Source organism: Thalassophryne amazonica, chromosome 6 (assembly GCF_902500255.1).
Source record: "Thalassophryne amazonica chromosome 6, fThaAma1.1, whole genome shotgun sequence".
Taxonomy (NCBI): Eukaryota; Metazoa; Chordata; class Actinopteri; order Batrachoidiformes; family Batrachoididae; genus Thalassophryne; species Thalassophryne amazonica.
In genome coordinates this window covers 90,416,611-90,435,774 of record NC_047108.1, presented here as the reverse complement: position 1 = coordinate 90,435,774, position 19,164 = coordinate 90,416,611, and the positions used below count along the sequence as shown (strand labels likewise).

The window sequence follows — 19,164 nt, the reverse complement described above, 5'->3', positions numbered from 1 at the left end:
GGTAGGAGTACAGAGGAGCGGGGAGGGTGAGGGGGGAGTGCGGGTTTCTGCCAGGCCTTGAGCGGTATGGAAAGGGGCGGGGTGGATGGAAGGGGGTGTGACAGCGTGGTGGCTCTGTATCTGGGTAGAGAGGGAAGAGGACAAAACATCTCCAGCTCAACAGTGATTGTACAGGAAAGAAGGGACGCAGAAATGGTGCAAAAATAAATGAAGCTTTTGAAGCATTCTATCATATGAAATCATCATGTGAAATCATATGATGGAATAAGAAACAAAACATGCAGAGAGAATGTTACAGCTTGATCCAATCAGGTGCCTACAGTAAATAAATAATGGAATTCTGAAGCGCCGACAGGGAAAAAATGTGTCAAAGGTCGACATGCGACGAGGCACAAATGAGACAAAGCTTTTTGGAGCGTCTGCGTGACACAATAAAACACCTCCTTTAAACGCGACTTTCACTGCTGTGATGCAACTGCTTAAGCTGCTTGTATACTTTCCTACTGCAATGCAAAAGAGAACAACCAGGAAAATAAATAAGACTTACTCAATCTGCAGACCCACTAAAATCTGCAACTCGATACTTTCGTCTGTAAGTCAGAATTTATGAATGCCTTAATTTATGCAGCTGATCAATAATAAGATAATGAAAACATGTAGTGTACATAAGTAACTAAAAATCAATACACCCACCTGGCAATATATTTCAATTTCAATTTTTCAATTTATTTTCATTTATATAGCACCAAATCACAACAGAGATGCCTCAAGGCGCCTCACACAAGTAAGGTCTAACCTTACTAACACCCAGAGCAACAGTGGTAAGGAAAAACTCCCTCTGAGGAAGAAACCTCAAGCAGACCAGACTCAAAGGGGTGACCCTCTGCTTGGGCCATGCTACAGACACAAATTACAGACCAATTCACAAAACAATTCTCTTTGGAGAAATGTGTATATATGTACAATGACAATAAAGGCTATATTCTATTCTATTCTATTCTAAAGTTAAGTGAAATTTCTGAGTTAGAAAATTCAGAATTTTAAAATTTGAGAAAGTATATATATATATATATATATATATATATATATATATATATATATATATAAAACGAAACAAAACAAAAAAACCTTAAATGAAAATTTGCATCACACCTCTCCTAGACACATGGATTACATTGGTCAACACGATTTTTCTTGTATCGCATTTTTCCAATGGATTTTGAGTAATTTGGGGGCGCTGAATCTAATTCTGGTGTTATTTTTTTGCCAATCACATCACATTTTGAGATATGAAAACATATTTCTTGTATCAAGCATTGCAGCAACAGTTGCCATCTCGCACACCTCTTCGGGCACCATAAACGATTTTACAGCTCTTGTTCACATTTTGTGAACCTGGTTTAAAAACCATGCTTTTGAAGCTGCTTTTGTGCATGATTTGTGGCACCAAACTTGTGAGTGAATGAGCAACGTCTGTGTAATCCATCAATACGGAACATGCAGATTGCAAAATGATGTGGTAGAGGAGATTAAAAGGCAACCATTAAAGGGCCTAACGTGCCCTTTAATGGTTTTTCACAAAATTGCCTCAAAGGTCTTTGAGCTCACAGACAGAAGGTTGAAAAAAAAAGATTTTTTTTTTGGTTATTACTGTGCACCATTTTAGCCAGTGCCCAGCTGGCTTCTCTCTTTTTCACTTGGGGTCGAGACAGCAGATCCGAAGTGGATCTCCAATTGGTTCAAAATGCTGCTGCCAGACTTTTGACATGAAGCAGAAAGTTTGACCACGTTACACCCATTGCGGCATCTCTTCACTGGCTTCCTGTTCCTGTGAGATCAGATTTTAAAGTTCTGCTACTAGCCTATAAAATTATTCACGGACTAGCACCTCCGTACTTAGCTGACCTAATTAAACCCTACTTACCAGCCCGGGCTCTGCGTTCTCACGGTGCAGGACTACTTTGTGTCCCTAAGGTGAATAAAAAGTCTGCAAGTTTTCTCTTATCGTTCCTCTGTTCTGTGGAATGATCTCCCTGTGTCAATAAAACAGTCAGATTCTGTAGAGACTTTCAAGTCCAGAATTAAGATGCACTTATTTTCCCTTTTGTATGGCTAGCATACTGGCATAGTATGTTACTATGCTTTTTACTCTTAAATTATTTTTATTAGGAAACAGAGCGTGCCACAGCCTCAACTTTATCTAAATTCTGGGTCTTTTAGTGAAGCTTAGGGCTAGTGGCTGGCGATCACCTTAGTATTTCTTCTGTTTTTCTTGTTGCTTAATGCTGACAATTTATACTGCATTTGTTGTCTTTCTGATGCCTGATTCTGTTTTTTTTTCTCTCTGTTTGAGGTGCAGCTCCATCCAGAGATGGGTGTGGTGTCTGTTTCTGTAACCCTCCTGTCCTGTGCACCGGCAACATTTCCTGTATATTCGTTTTGTAAATTGTAACGGTAGCATGGCCCAAGCAGAGGGTCACCCCTTTGAGTCTGGACTGCTTGAGGTTTCTTCCTCAAATCATCAGAGGGAGTTTTTCCTTACCACTTTCACCTGTGTGCTTACTCTAGGGGTTGGTAAAGTTAGACCGTACTTGTGTGAAGCGCCTTGAGGCAGCTTTCTTGTGATTTGGTGCTATATAAATGAAAATAAATTGAAATCTAAGTGTTAATTTGGACGGATGCCCTTTGTAACACAACTCCACATTACACAGCGAACAAGCAAGGGTGGACTGAAACCAGGAACCTTGTGCTCTAAAAACAGAGGTGCACTAATCACTTGGCCACCACATTCCTAGTGCCATTGTAGTCCAACCACCTTTTTTTTTTAAATTTACCCCCCTTCAAATCTCTATTGTTTTATTTTATGGACATTGTTAAACTGTATAAAGGTCACATATTGCACTGCACAGCAGATACATTCACATGTGCAACAGGCACCTCATCACTGGACTCCAAGTCAGACACTAATAAGTCCTGTGGGAGAAGGGGGTTTGTGCTAAACTGCCCCCCCTCCCCCCCAAGTCAAAGGTAATTTTCTGTCTAATGACAGCAGAGGCAGGAAACAGGAGAATAACTCCCACATGGAGCCGGTTTACAGGGAAACCAATCATATGCACGCGTTTCTGCAGGGAGACGTCCATGTCCTCTAATTACAGGCCTGGACCCTCAAATGATCCACTTCTCTGGACTGTTTTCATTCGAGACTTCAAACAGATGATTGAGAATAAGCAAGAGAGAGAGAGGAGAGAGAACACAAAAGAGAGTTACTAAAAGGATAAACTTGTGCTTCAGGTAACAACATCAAACTAAGCCCTGGCCTTCGTCATAAACCTCTGGATAAATTTTATGAGTATATGGGAAAATTGCCTTCTCACTGATGTCAAAATTCTTCTTTACCATTGTGTTATATTTTGTGACCAAAAAGAAAGCATTCAAAGCATAAACATGGACTGGAGCTACAGATGTCTCTGCTCTGTTCTTAAAACAATCCACAGGACTGTTCTTAAGTGTTGGGCGTTTCATGTCAAAGTACAAAAAAGCAAAAAGCTGTCTTGCACAAAACCTAATGGATTTGGACTATTTATGTCTCCACTTGTGAGAAAAGTCTGTCTTATATACAGTCAGGTCTGTAAGTAGTTGGACACTGACCATTTTTTGTGTCTGCAGACTTTCAGCTTTAACCCAAAGTGCTTAACAAAAAAATATCACTATTTAGGAATGAAATGTCTTGCACAACAATACTACCTCTAACCTTGCTGACATGAGATGTGGGGTCCCACAGGGGTCCATCTTAGGCTCCCTGCTTTTCTTCCTTTATACAATACCCCTTGGGCATGTATTGCAGCGTTTTGGGATTACCTTTCATTACTATGCTGATGATACTCAGTTGTACATGCTGATAACTGCTGGTGTAATCTCGTACACAAAGTCCATAGAGGACTGCCTCGCGTCAGTGAAAAGCTGGATGTCCAGCAATTTCCTAGACTCGTGTGGCATACATCACACCGACAAAGTGAGGAATCTTGGGGTTATTTCTGACCCCACGTTGTCCTTTGATTTACACATTAAAGATATTACGAGGATTGCGTTCTTCCACCTGCGTAACATAGACCAATAGACCAGAGGACTAAAATTTGGTCTGAACAAAAGATTTAGTCTAGGTCGGGATTAAACTGAGGCATTGTTCAGTTTGAGTGAAAACATTTTTTGCATAGACTGGACTTTTGGGCCAATTATAGTAAGCTGGGGCAAGTTATTGTCACCATTAAACAGTTGAAGAAAAAACAGAAGTAATAACATTCCATTAGTATAAGAAGAAAAGAAAAGGAAATCATAAAAATGAGCCATGGGAGCACATGGAAAGAGGAGCAGATGCTTTTAATTGCAATTTGATCAAAAGAAGAAGTACAAAATCAACGTATACAAATCTTCTCCATTCAAATGTAATTACCTGTCAAAATGAAAACAAGCCAACATTAGTGCAAATGCAATGTTAGAATGTGAATCTGAATGAACTGGACCAAATGTATAAAAAACACGAACCTGGGTGCTGATCTTGTTATATTTATTCTGGACTACTGTTTAAAAACATTGTAACTGTTCCCTCAAATGTGTCCAAATTTTTAAATACAGTTTCTACTTGTTTGTATTGGGGTCACTTCATGAAAAGGGGTCACATTAGATGAGGCAACATTACTGGTCAGGAAAAACAGAACAACCCTATGTACAGTGAAAAAATATAAAATGATTGTTTCTATGTATATATATTGATTAAATAACTGTGATAAATAACTGAGGACATAATTATCTTAGAATTTTTCTTTTTTGAGTTTTTATCTGAAAATAGGGACACCAAACCCCACCAAATTTGTGACATACAGCACCTAAGTATTATTTTAGTAAAAAATAAACAGAAATTACTTCAACTAATTTATCTGAATTTACTTCTGTTTTGATGGATACACGGTAAAATTAATTTCCCCCCATAGACCAGTGTCTTAATCATTCGGTACGGCTGCAGAGAACATGCTGAAAATGTGGTGTCGAATGTAACTCGTAGTGTCCCGGTGTGTTACATTTAAAACCCAAGCTCCAAAGCTGCTAATTTATTCAATAAATAAAACTCCAGTTGTGTTGTTTGAAAGCACGACTCTTGAGAAGCTTAAACCCATGGGGAGATCAAATTTAGCTGAACAATAAAATAACAGTCATCAATTATTTGCTTTATGTTTGTTTCGTGCTCATGTCCTAATGTAGCCGCCAAAAATAGCACTCTGGGACTTTCCTGTGAGCCCATCCAAAAAAAGTATAACATTACTTTTGTCAATAATGGATTTTATGTATTCCCCATGGTTCATATACAGTGGTCCATCGCTATAACGCGGTTCACCTTTCATGGCCTCGCAGTTTTTGCAATTTTGCATGCTTTTGTTTGTTTTTTTTTTGTTGTTTTTTTACAGCGCATTGTGTTCTGCATCCTCATCAGGCGGGCCGGTTGCGGCACCAGTCGGCATCACCGCAATTGGCTAAGGGGGAGCATGCGCATTGTGTTTTGCGTCCTGATTGGCGAAGGGACTGTAGGCCATTGTCAATCTCCCCCGTGCCGTGTCTCCTGTACAGTACAGAATGCGGTCAGCTTGCCAAATTTGTTTATAAGAATCTTCTCGCACAGAAGAAAAAAAGAGCGCCAACAACTACGCATAACTATGTTTTTCACTCGGAAAAAGACACCTGCACCGAGGCCTTCAGCGGAAAAAGACGCTACAGCAGAGCGGCGCCAGGAGGAAGCGGCACGGTCAGAGGAACTGTGAAATACTGGTGAGTCACTATTAATAATTTCTTATGTGTCCAACCTCGTAGGTTGATTATTAAGATTAAATTCATTAGTTCTAAAAGCCATCAGAATTATTTATAGGAAAACGTCCTATTTTTATTTCTCAAACAAATGTTTGGGCCTGGAAACAGGTTTTGATCTTTGGTTTCATTCTATAATACTGGACTTATTTTTCTACTAAGGTTTGAACTTTGAGAGTGTTTACACAGGAAAGAAACGTGAGAAAATGTTAATACCTATTTGAGAAAAGTGTATAAAGTGTGTAGTGAGGGGTTTTACCTTTTACCTTAGGGGTTTTTGCCTTAAAACATCTATAATAATTGTAAAAAATAACGCTGACTACTTCGCAGATTTCGCCTATTGCGGGTTATTTTTAGAACGTAACTCCCGCAATAAATGAGGGACCCTATAGCACCTTGCTGGGAAATTAATAATTGACCCTCATGTCACATATTGGTGGCCACTTTTCATGAAATGGCCCATTAATAACTGAACACGATTTCAATCATGTCATCCCGTAGTCTTTGAAATCACAGGGTTCAACTCTCTCTATGCCATCTCTGAAATCTCATTTCTGACCATTTGGGTTTGGATATTTGTCATTTCTGTGGAGTGAGGTGTAATTAATGGAGGAAACTGGAATGAATGAGTCTGTGCTGAGTAAATCTGACCAGAACTGTTTGACAATCATTACAATCAACTGTGACTCTGTTAATTTGTGCAGAATAAGCTCTGGGCTCTCACTCATCAATAAGAAACACATTTGTGTCGACTCATGCCACATGGAGCAGTTTTTCAAGGTCAGTGAGTCCATGCAAAGTCATTGCAGGTCCCAGGGTGGTTCTGTGGAAAGATCTTAAATGAAGATACCAGAAGCAGCTCTTGCTAGACACGTCATGTGTCCTCTAGTGGTTTAAAGGATACAAGACCTGTTTTACTTTTTATTGTATTCTTTGTTTCCCACCAACTTTGTTCAGTACTTTAAGTAAAAAGAAGAAAAAGCCCTGTTCTTGTTCTTACTGGATATGTTTCCAACAACATGGTACCCGTGCCAGTTCCTGACCTTCTGGAGCATTGTTTCAACTTATCTGTGTATCTGCCAGCTTTGGAGGTGGAGGATCAACATGATGAGGTCAGCCTTACAAAGATTTCCAAAAACAGCATCTATTATCTTGTAACTGAGATCAGTTGTGTCCATTCTGTGTTTTTTTGCTGGTTTTCTTTTGGTTGTGACTGACCAGCGTGACCAGTGATCAGTGTACGTTATACAGCATTCTTGAGTAATGAAAAATCAGAAGGGAAAAAAATCATCACTTTTTCCTAATAAATATGAAAGCACAAGCACCAAACAACCCTAAAATCTATTCAGATAAACTACTCCCCAGAGAGTACCTATGGTGAAAATATCAAGTGTTTTGTGAAGTTACAAAACAAGATGTCTCAAGAACTTGACCAGACTGTAATGGGTGCAAGTATGATGACATAACACTATTTGGATTTCATTAACTGGATAGGGAGCTGCTATATTAGTGAGATAAAGACTATCTTCGCTGACAAGGAAGGAAAGGTGAACTATCAAGCTGACATCAGTTAATACATTTTGCACAATGTCATTGTGGCAATATTTTAAAATCAAGAACCACAGTTAGCAAGCTGTTTAACAAAATGCATTATGCTTTGACTTGCAAAACACTCCTCTAACATGCTGATGGAAAGGTATTTTTCTTGCAGAAAAATTGTTCTGGCAGAAAAGCTCTGAAAGCACCCAGAAATACTTCATCCCAGCACCTCATCTATGCGCTTTCATAAAAATAAAAAGCACTCCTCATGGGACTGGTTTCTATGACAACAATAAACAGCTAATGACAAACTTCTAATAAAAATCGCTCACCCTCAACAGGAACATAGCGTCTGTCCAATCTGCTATCAATCTGCTAGATGTGAGATTTTTTTTTGTCTCTATTGTGATGGATTATGTGGGTCATTTCAGCTGAGTGTAGACAGAAACAGCAAAAATAAAGTTTTCCAGGCATGAAGCTGAGAAATTTTGCTATGTCTAATTTGTTGCCTGTAAAGACACTGCAGTGACATCACAATGCCTTTCTGAAAAGTTCAGAGGTTTTCAGCTGCAAGTGCTTGGTGTGGTCACACAAAAAAAGGTAGCGAGCTCTGAAAAATGACACACACAAAGTGGCTGCATATGCTCCATTCTCATTTAGAACTGAAAAAAAGATACTGCCACTCAGAAAAACATGCTATATTGACATGCGGTCTTAGGTTATCATTAGAGCCTGACGATATATCGGGCAACTGATATGAGCCTTTCACCAGCATATCGTATCCACATTATTTTTGCTGATATGAAAACTTGTATTTTACAGAATAAACAATGTACTGTTTCAACACTGGCTGGTGGAAATGGTGTCATCACATAGTTTTTTTTCCAGCAGAGGGCAGTCTGATGGCATGGTTCACAATGCGGTCGGTCAAACATGGCTGGGACCCTCATCGCCCCTTGGTCACATTAGCGACAAGAGACAAAGCTGCCATCAATTTTCAATCACAGTGGGTGTTTTACAGTGACAAGAGACAAGTGGTTCCTATGCCACCAGCTAGGTGGGGCCAGGTCTACATAACGCCAATGAAGAGCAATGAGACACAGAGACTGCCAATCCAAGTGACGACAGAGTGATGCACTTTGGTTGGTTGTTGGTTATTTTTATAGTTATTTATAATAAAGTTCCTGTTAAACTGTAAAACATTAAGGCTCAATTACTTTTATCGTCAACAAAACATTACCATTCATTGCAACTTTTTGTGTATATAATCTGCAGATTGCACAAGATCTGCAGGCTTTAGTTATCATACTGTTATATTTTCTGACTGGCCCATGCCTGGTAGAGGGACATAAAAATGCATTCAGGTACTTGGTAATCATACATCATCCAATTTGATGAACGCACAGGCCGAGGATTTGGGATCCCAACCTTAACATATGTTCCAGATTACAGCAGGGAATCGGTGGAGGCGTACTTACAATGTATGACTCAATAACAATGATTGTGTGCAGACAGTAACCTGCCAAGAGATCTATTTCAGTTTAGGACCTTGGCCTCCTTCTCTGGTGACTACAGCTGTTAATGCCTGCAGCTCCTCGACTCAACTTACAGACTTCACCCATTACGCAAGCTCGCCACCATTACTGAAATCCACTTAGTCCCAAGCGTCAGTAAACAAAACACATACAATAAAGAGAAAAAGCTGAATAAAACTGGCATCCTCATTATTTTTTGAGTCACTTTATAACCAAAGAGACAGCGGCAAGGGGTCATATTTTGTGTTGTGCACCGTATTAGACAGGCCCCTGAAGCAAACTTGTTCCGCCAGGGGACCGCCGGGAACGTCTAACCTGAGTTTATTTGTTGGGAAATGAGATAAGAAATGAACTTATGGTGTCGCTTTGAACCCAAGTACATCAGATCCATAAGCCCCCAAGCCTGCCGCGATTGTTCCGTCGTGATGCTCAAGGGCAACATCTGATTAAGCCTCTGCTGAAATGCTGTAATTAGATGAATTCCAGGTAAAGCTAAACTATAAAAGTCTGCACAGATTTCAGGACACTTAGTAGACTAATTCTCCCCGTTGGCCTGCGTTCAGTCTCGCTCCCTCCTCTGCAGTTAAAATTTCGTCTCATCGTCCTGTCTGCCGAGGGCCTGCTCCATCTATTCAGTCCCGCCTGCACAATGGTCCAGAATGATGTCATTGAGAATTCCAAGTAGAGGCCCACGCTCTGCTCATAAAACGCTATTTCTTCAACTCAATTCATATGGCCTCGCTCGGTTTCAGCTTCTATGCTCTATTATCCCTCAGCCCTCTTCAGAGCCCTCCCTCCTTCTCCTCTTCCCTCCTGCTTAGCCGAAGGAGACTTCGATACCTCACGCTTGGCGAGCAGCCAAAGGGGCATCTGGAGGTCAGCTTCACATAAACAGCAATATCAGGTGTGTTCCCACAGGTGGAGCCCCTGAGAACTGTCACAGGAGCGGGGAGAGGAAAAGACAACAAAGGAAACGAGAAAGGAAACTGATAGTTTCCTGGAAACACGGTTGCAAAGTTTTCGGTGCCGTGTGTCGACATGACATCACGCACGTTTCCAATTAACTTCTTTTCCTGGACGCCGAGTCGTCGCGCTGAGACAGAAGAAACAGAAAATTAAACGCAGCCCTCGACTCGTCTGGAAACAATTACGACGGGGATGATGTCACAGCTTGATGCAGCAGCGTGCTAAAGGAGACGTAATGATCGGGGATAGTTCAGCCAACACACACGGCTCAACATGATGAAAGAGTTTTCCTGTAAATTCTGACAAACAAGGAATTTAGGTTCAAAAGAAAGCCGAGTTAAAGTGAGAGGAAATTCAAAGACATTGGCGCGTCTGCTCGTCACATCATGGCGGCAGCAACTGTGGAGTCCCGTGGGATCCCGTGGGAATGATCAAAGATCATCGCTGGCACATGACGCCAAGAGAGTTTTCTCTGCGCTGGTCCTTATGTCACATTCCAGTCTCAACAGTCTGTCCATACACAAGGGACTTCAGACTCAACTTGTTTTTCCTTCATACAAAAACATCTTTTAAAAGCCGCAGTAAAATCACATCCTTTTGGTTTTAAATGAATGCTGTTTTCTTCATACTTGCACAGGTTTGCCCACAAATCCCAAAAGCACATGCAGGTCACGTGAGCTTAACTGACTGTAGACAACCGCATGTGTATTGTAAGATCTGCCCAAGTAAATCAAATCAGCCTTTATTGTCATTTAGCTGTACATACAGTTGAAGTGCAGGCAAAATGAAAGGGCGTTTCTCGCAGGGTCCAAAGAAAAAAAAGATTTAAATAAAAACACATCTATCACACCAATCTCCCCACCCACGCCACTCATACATACACAGATGGTGTGTATGTATGAGTATGGTGAAATGGTGAAAAGACCAGCCATTCTCAAAAATCATGGCGATGACATCTGAATGAGTGAAATGATACAAAGCTTCCTGTTTCTTCCTGAAACACGTTTAACTTTTTTGTCATAGCAGTGGGTCTCAAATTCTCCGGTAAATGTACTTGGAGGGGAGGGTCCGTAAAAACTAAATTCAAATGAAGCTGATTCATGTAGACACAGTTAAGAATGTTTATCTGATTGACTTAGACAGTGATTCCCAAAGTAGACAGTAGCTACGTTTACATGGACACTTTATTTCTGATCTGATTGAATTCTATCCGATTGGTGGATCAGATTGTCCTGTTTACACGAATGTGCCCTAAAGTGATCCGCTTGCTGTGCGTGTTTACATGCACCGTGATTACGATCCAATTCAGTCAGTCAAGCAATCCCATAATGCTTTGCATTGTGACGTCTGCCGTTTGTGACATACGCAAATGAGTTGTACCCGGAAGCCGCCCGTATAAACAATGGATTTGTTAGCTGGAGTAATCAAGTGATTCTCAAAGTATGGGCCATGCTCCCCCTGGTGATCCATGAGGTTACTGCAGGTGGGTCATGAGAGATTTTCAAAATAAATAAATGGACTGAATGGATAAATACATTTCAATTTTGGATTAACGTTCAAGATTTCTTAAAAATATCTGATTATTTTATAAAAATGTAGTCAGGTGCGATATCATGATATAAATTATATTTCAATCTTCATTTATCTGACAAAGTTTAACATATCAAATATAATACACTCCATTAGCTGTATTCTGGATCATTTGAAGACTCCAATGTGGAAAAGCAGAAAATACAACATTGCAATAACAACTCCTGCAAGAAACAAAATCATTAATCTATATCTTTGCATCAGCCTTAAATAAGATCTAGTCACTCCTAGATCCTACTCGTTTCGAGTGATCGCTGAAGAAATAAGATCTGTCAAATCACTACAAAACAGAAGCCCCGTGTACACCGCCAACCCGTTCACATCTCTAACCGTTTTTTCCCCACTCGGCGACACACCCGCCGAGGAACAAACTCTGGTTATTGGCGACTCTGTTTTGAGAAATGTGAAGTTAGCGACACCAGCAACCATAGTCAATTGTCTTCCGGGGGCCAGAGCAGGCGACATTGAAGGAAAGTTGAAACTGCTGGCTAAGGCTAAGCGTAAATTTGGTAAGATTGTAATTCACGTCGGCAGTAATGACACCCGGTTACGCCAATCGGAGGTCACTAAAATTAATATTGAATCGGTGTGTAACTTTGTAAAAACAATGTCGGACTCTGTAGTTTTCTCTGGGCCCCTCCCCAATCGGACCGGGAGTGACATGTTTAGCTGCATGTTCTCCTTGAATTGCTGGCTGTCTGAGTGGTGTCCAAAAAATGAGGTGGGCTTCACAGATAATTGGCAAAGCTTCTGGGGAAATCCTGGTCTTGTTAGGAGAGACGGCATCCATCCCACTTTGGATGGAGCAGCTCTCATTTCTAGAAATCTGGCCAATTTTCTTAAATCCTCCAAACCGTGACTATCCAGGGTAGGGACCAGGAAGCAGAGTTGTAGTCTTACACACATCTCTGCAGCTTCTCTCCCCCTGCCATCCCCTCATTACCCCATCCCCGTAGAGACGATGCCTGCTCCCAGACCACCAATAACCAGCAAAAATCTATTTAAGCATAAAAATTCAAAAAGAAAAAATAATATAGCACCTTCAACTGCACCACAGACTAAAACAGTTAAATAGTTAACATCCTCATTGAAGACAACTTTGGATGCTGTAGCTCCTCTGAAAAAGAGAGCTTTAAATCAGAAGTGCCTGACTCCGTGTTATAACTCACAAACTCGCAGCTTAAAGCAGATAACCCGTAAGTTGGAGAGGAAATGGCGTCTCACTAATTTAGAAGATCTTCACTTAGCCTGGAAAAAGAGTCTGTTGCTCTATAAAAAAGCCCTCCGTAAAGCTAGGACATCTTACTACTCATCACTAATTGAAGAAAATAAGAACAACCCCAGGTTTCTTTTCAGCACTGTAGCCAGGCTGACAAAGAGTCAGAGCTCTATTGAGCTGAGTATTCCTTTAACTAGTAATGACTTCATGACTTTCTTTGCTAATAAAATTTTAACTATTAGAGAAAAAATTACTCATAACCATCCCAAAGACGTATCGTTATCTTTGGCTGCTTTCAGTGATGCCGGTATTTGGTTAGACTCTTTCTCTCCGATTGTTCTGTCTGAGTTATTTTCATTAGTTACTTCCTCCAAACCATCAACATGTCTATTAGACCCCATTCCTACCAGGCTGCTCAAGGAAGCCCTACCATTATTTAATGCTTCGATCTTAAATATGATCAATCTATCTTTATTAGTTGGCTATGTACCACAGGCTTTTAAGGTGGCAGTAATTAAACCATTACTTAAAAAGCCATCACTTGACCCAGCTATCTTAGCTAATTATAGGCCAATCTCCAACCTTCCTTTTCAATCAATCAATCAATCAATTTTTTTATATAGCGCCAAATCACAACAAACAGTTGCCCCAAGGCGCTTTATATTGTAAGGCAAGGCCATACAATAATTATGTAAAACCCCAACGGTCAAAACGACCCCCTGTGAGCAAGCACTTGGCTACAGTGGGAAGGAAAAACTCCCTTTTAACAGGAAGAAACCTCCAGCAGAACCAGGCTCAGGCTTTTCTCTCAAAAATTCTTGAAAGGGTACTTGTAAAACAGCTAACTGATCATCTGCAGAGGAATGGTCTATTTGAAGAGTTTCAGTCAGGTTTTAGAATTCATCATAGTACAGAAACAGCATTAGTGAAGGTTACAAATGATCTTCTTATGGCCTCAGACAGTGGACTCATCTCTGTGCTTGTTCTGTTAGACCTCAGTGATGCTTTTGATACTGTTGACCATAAAATTTTAATTTGAATCACATTTATCTAATAGATTACAATTTGTTCATGTAAATGGGGAATCTTCTTCACAGACTAAGGTTAATTATGGAGTTCCACAAGGTTCTGTACTAGGACCAATTTTATTCACTTTATACATGCTTCCCTTAGGCAGTATTATTAGACAGCATTGCTTAAATTTTCATTGTTACGCAGATGATACCCAGCTTTATCTATCCATGAAGCCAGAGGACACACACCATTAGCTAAACTGCAGGATTGTCTTACAGACATAAAGACATGGATGACCTCTAATTTCCTGCTTTTAAACTCAGATAAAACTGAATTTATTTATTGTACTTGGGTTTGTAAGAGTAGAATGGGAGGCAGAAACTTCAGCTTTCAGGCTCCTCTCCTCTGGAACCAGCTCCCAATTCGGATCAGGGAGACAGACACCCTCTCTACTTTTAAGATTAGGCTTAAAACTTTCCTTTTTGCTAAAGCTTATAGTTAGGGCTGGATCAGGTGACCCTGAACCATCCCTTAGTTATGCTGCTATAGACTTAGACTGCTGGAGGGTTCCCATAATGCACTGAGTATTTCTTTCTCTTTTTGCTCTGTATGCACCACTCTGCATTTAATCATTAGTGATTGATCTCTGCTCCCCTCCACAGCATGTCTTTTTCCTGGTTCTCTCCCTCAGCCCCAACCAGTCCCAGCAGAAGACTGCCCCTCCCTGAGCCTGGTTCTGCTGGAGGTTTCTTCCTGTTAAAAGGGAGTTTTTCCTTCCCACTGTCGCCAAGTGCTTGCTCACAGGGGGTCGTTTTGACCGTTGGGGTTTTTCCGTAATTATTGTATGGCTTTGCCTTACAATATAAAGCGCCTTGGGGCAACTGTTTGTTATGATTTGGTGCTATATAAATAAAATTGATTTGATTTGATACAATGTTATGCGCATGAAATAAAGGCACTCTCAGACACCTTCTTAATACAGGTGAGCCCTGTTAACTCGTGCGAGTTGGGGTCCACAAAATCGGACTGTGAGTTATCTGAAACTGCGAGTTAATGAAGTTGAAAAAAAACAAAACAAAAAACAGAACAGTATATTATACAGTAGTCGAAATTTTCGGGCTAACGCTGAATCACGATTTATGCATGTGTGAGTTAACAGAGTTCACCTGTATGCAAGTTAAGTGACAATGTAACTATAACAAATTAGACTATCACCATTGGAATAATGTTAATTGTTCATATAAATGTGTGTGGCTATGTAGCAGGAAGCAGATTCCTGATTTGACCAAAACAGGAAACATAAATTAAAAACACCAGCGGTCCAAACACAGATCCCTGAGGTACCAAATCAGATGTAGTATTATTATTATATATTACAATGTGATTGATCTGACAAGTGGGCTCTAACCACAAGAGAACCCCTGTCTCCAACACAGGGGTTGGATAGGTTAGCCCAGGGCTATTCAACTATATTTTTCCGAGGGCCAAATTTGTCAGAATACTATGATCTGTGGGCCGGACATTCTTGTGACCTGTACTATTACTCTCGGATGTACATTTGAGACAAATGCTACTGCATTTCTTTTTCCCTTTTTATTTAACAGAACATCAAAAGTATATACTAATGAAGTCACTGAGTGTGGGAAAGTGCAGCAGGCTGTCATTAAGATCCCATGCGAAAATGTCTAGTTTTTTTTTATAAACGCAGTCATCTTTTCAACCACATCAGCCACTGGTTTATCCCTCCCCTGAAGACTCAGATTAAGACCATTCAAATGATGCATGATATTACTTAAAAAGCACATTTCTGAGACATATTTCTCATCCAGCATTTTTGTCAGAAATGTTTCATGTTGCTTGCATTCACATAGAAAGGTGATAATTTCCTCCCTCAGTTCACAGACTCTGAAGTGCACTGCCCCGGCTTTACCACCTGACGTTGTTGTGTAACAGTAGGTCAGAGTGCTCAGCTGACATATCAGCAAGTAGTCTGCGAAACAACCTGTGCTGAAGACTGGATGTTGCTCTGATAAAGTTCACTGCAGCAATCACAGACTCCACGGTACTTTTCAACTCACCACTAACTCGTCCTCTGCTGTCAGAGTGTCCTCTGCTCTCAGAGGACACTCTGGTGAATGAGAAAGTGGAGACACTGTAGTTTTGGTGCCACAGCAGACAGTCGTGCAGACAGTCCTTTGACCCTTCCTGCCATTGAGGGAGCTCCATCTGTAACCAGCAGGTTAATATGCTCCAGGTCCAGTCCATTATCTTTAAAAAGCAATAATCTTTTGGAAAACTATTTCCCCTGTTGTTTGCCCTTCCAGTGGAATTAGGCCCAATAGATCCTCCTTGAAACAGTCACCGTTGAAAAACCAAACATACAAAGTTGTGCTATATCGGAGCTGTCAGTTGACTCATCTACATGAATTCAACTTTCTTTTCTTCAACTGAATTAGAAGAGTCTCGAAAACGTCTGTGGCTAAAACATCCAGTAGTCTTGCAGCTGTTGTATCTGACAGAGGGATTGACTTGATTGAAGACAGTACCTGCTGTTTTAGCTTGTGCACTACCAGCTCATCGATGGCAGCTAACATACATTCTTTCACTGTTTTGGAGTCAGTGAACGACATTTTTTGCAAGAACTTGCAACACGCAGGGATGCTGTCGTTGTCTTCTGTTGCAGAGTGCAGCTACGGGAGAAGATTGCAGTGCTTCACTTGTAGTTCATATTAAGTCCTTTTATTTTTACTTGACGAGCATCAGAACCCGGTGAATATTCATTGTCAAAACGGGAGTGAGTCGTAATGAAGTGCCTCCGCGCGTTATATTCCTTATTCACAGAGCAACAGTCATAACACAGCAGGCACATAGGATTGCCTTCGGCATTTTCTACGTGCACATATTTACCAGGCCAGTCATTATTAAATCTTCTATTTTCGTTGTCAACTTTACGTCTCTTCTCCTTTGAATGCGTCCGGTTGTCGTCTTCTTCTTCGTTCGAGTTTACTGGCGGTTTGCAAACCAATACGGTACATTACCGCCACCAACTGTTCGAGTGCCCGCAATGCCTTCATGTGAGGTGGGGCTGTTTGGAAACAGTGCTGACGTGTCGTAAAGGATTCAACATGCCGCAAAGCACCACAAAATGTTGCAAAATGCTGAAAACTGGCGAATGCGCTTTGTAGCGGCTTTTGATCATGTATTTATTAATATTTATGGGTAAATGGGCCGCGGGCCGGTCCAAACTTATTAAAGGGCTGATTCTGGCCTGCGGGCCACCAGTTGAATAGCCCTGGGTTAGACCTTACTTGTGTGAAGCGCCTTGAGGGAACTTTGTTGTAATTTGGTGCCATAGAAATAAATGAAAATTAAACACACCCTTAAATGTTTTAGTCCTTAAGCATCCTCAAGTTCCCACAATTCTACATACAGTCTATGTAGAAATTACCTTTCTATATTACTATAAGCAAAATTTATGCTAGAAACATTTCCTTTAAGATGGAATCATAACAAATACGGATTTTAAAGCATGTCTGATTTTAAAGTATGTCTGATTTGATGCTTGTGGCATCCCATTTTACTTCTCACTTAATCAGATGTGCAAGTGATGCGTTATTAGAAGCAGAGCATGTGCAACATCTTCCTTTCAGCTCACTTCATCCCCAGACACCACATTTTGCTGAAGCATTTCACCTTACTCGAGCTCCAGCACTGAAACAACAGTTCTTCCTAATTAAAAACAGACCTGTGTACGATGGTACAGTGGCAAACAATTCAGTGAAGGACAAAACATTCTCCAACAGAAGAAATCCACACAAAAGCACGGCCACAGATGGGCCAGCTGATTTCCTCTCATTATCTCTGCCTTTGTGTCAGTTCGATGTGCAGCACTTACAGTGACTTTGTGGAATTTTGAGGTCAGTAGTGAACTAAGTCAGTGTCTCTGGTGGTTAGAGCTCAGAGTTACACTGTAAATGTGACAAAGGCTGCAGCGGACGTAAATAATCGTGGTTGTCATGGTGGTTGCTGGAGTGTGACTGAAGTTGGACAGACCGACATCACAGATGTGACAGAACTGTTACAGGAGTCCCAGCAGGCTCTCAAAGCGACAGTGCCACCCGCTGGTTTAAAAGCACATTACACGTTGCCTTGAAGACACCCAAGGACAGGAGGACGGAATGTGACAGTGATGTCACTCAGAGGGACAGAGGTCAGGCCGGCTCTTTCCGGTCAGGAATAACCGTCTCAGGCTACATTTCCATTGTGTTAAATTTAGAGGTGTGAAACTGGCATGTACTTGTATGTTTTGCTCAGTTTTCATACAGGTACAAAATGCTTCAACAAAAGGAAATTGAATAAATCTCTGCTTTGTTCCCTGTTTTGGAACAAACGTGGACTGGATTCTGAGCGCGACATCGTCCTCTCTTGTCCATCCTGCTGTTTAATATCATGCTTATTATATTTGCATGCTGTATTATATTTTATGTTTTCAGGCAGCTGAAGTAAAATAATGTGACTCCTATTCACTTAATCAGCATGTACTCGACTGAAATAACAACCGTCTCCCACTGCAGATTTTTAGCCCCAATTTCCATCCTGATCTCAAAATTGTGGAAATCAGGCTTATTTCTTTTAGACAGACAGTAAGGTGTGTGTGTGTGTGTGTGTGTGTGTGCATATCAATGGCGACAGCTTTACTTCTTAGCCTCCCTGCATCTCAAGACCAGTTTTAACTGCTGTGCTAGACTCACTCCATTCAGTCTGTCAGACAAAACACACTGGACATACACCTGGCTTTTGATTATGACCATCAGATCACAAAATACTTGGTGATGGAGCATTGCTTTTTCAATGACAAAATAATTTTCTCCTCTGATGCTGGTTTGTTTGTGCTATAACTAGGTCGCGGTCATGACATAGGAGCTCTTAGCCAATCAAACCCCTCATGTTTGAGTCCAGTAGTCAAGAAGTTAGAATTCAGGAGATGGATGATTGAGGTTACCACTGTACAGATGCATGCAGAATAGGAGAAGAAATGATAAAAGGCAGAAATTGGTTAATGAAAACAAGCTGTCTTTGAACTAGAACAAAACAAACTATATGATTTGGGTAATAAGAGAAAGCGTATTGATGTGAAAGTGACTATTGATGGAATTATTATTGAAAGAATTAGTGAATTTAAGTGTCTTGGTGTCGTTTTAGATGAAAATTAAACAGGAAAGCCCATATAGAGTAAATAAAAAGGACAGTTAAAAAAAGTATTTTATTTAACGTAAAAGATTTGTTTGATTGCAACTCCTTGCATAAGCTGTACTGCTAAATGATCCTCCCATACCTCAGTTATTGTACTGAAGTCTGGGGTAACACCTATAACAGTACCACTAAGCCATCATATCCGTCACAAAAAAGAGCCATTAGAATTATCACAAAGAAAGGTTACAGAGAGCA

At 40.7% G+C, this 19,164-nt stretch overlaps 1 protein-coding gene across 6 annotated transcripts in view; it reads right to left on the bottom strand.

The window, feature by feature from the left end:
* Positions 1-19,164, bottom strand: part of LOC117512625 (IQ motif and SEC7 domain-containing protein 1-like) — a 364,856-nt gene that overhangs the window by 69,310 nt on the left and 276,382 nt on the right. The window lies entirely within an intron of this gene.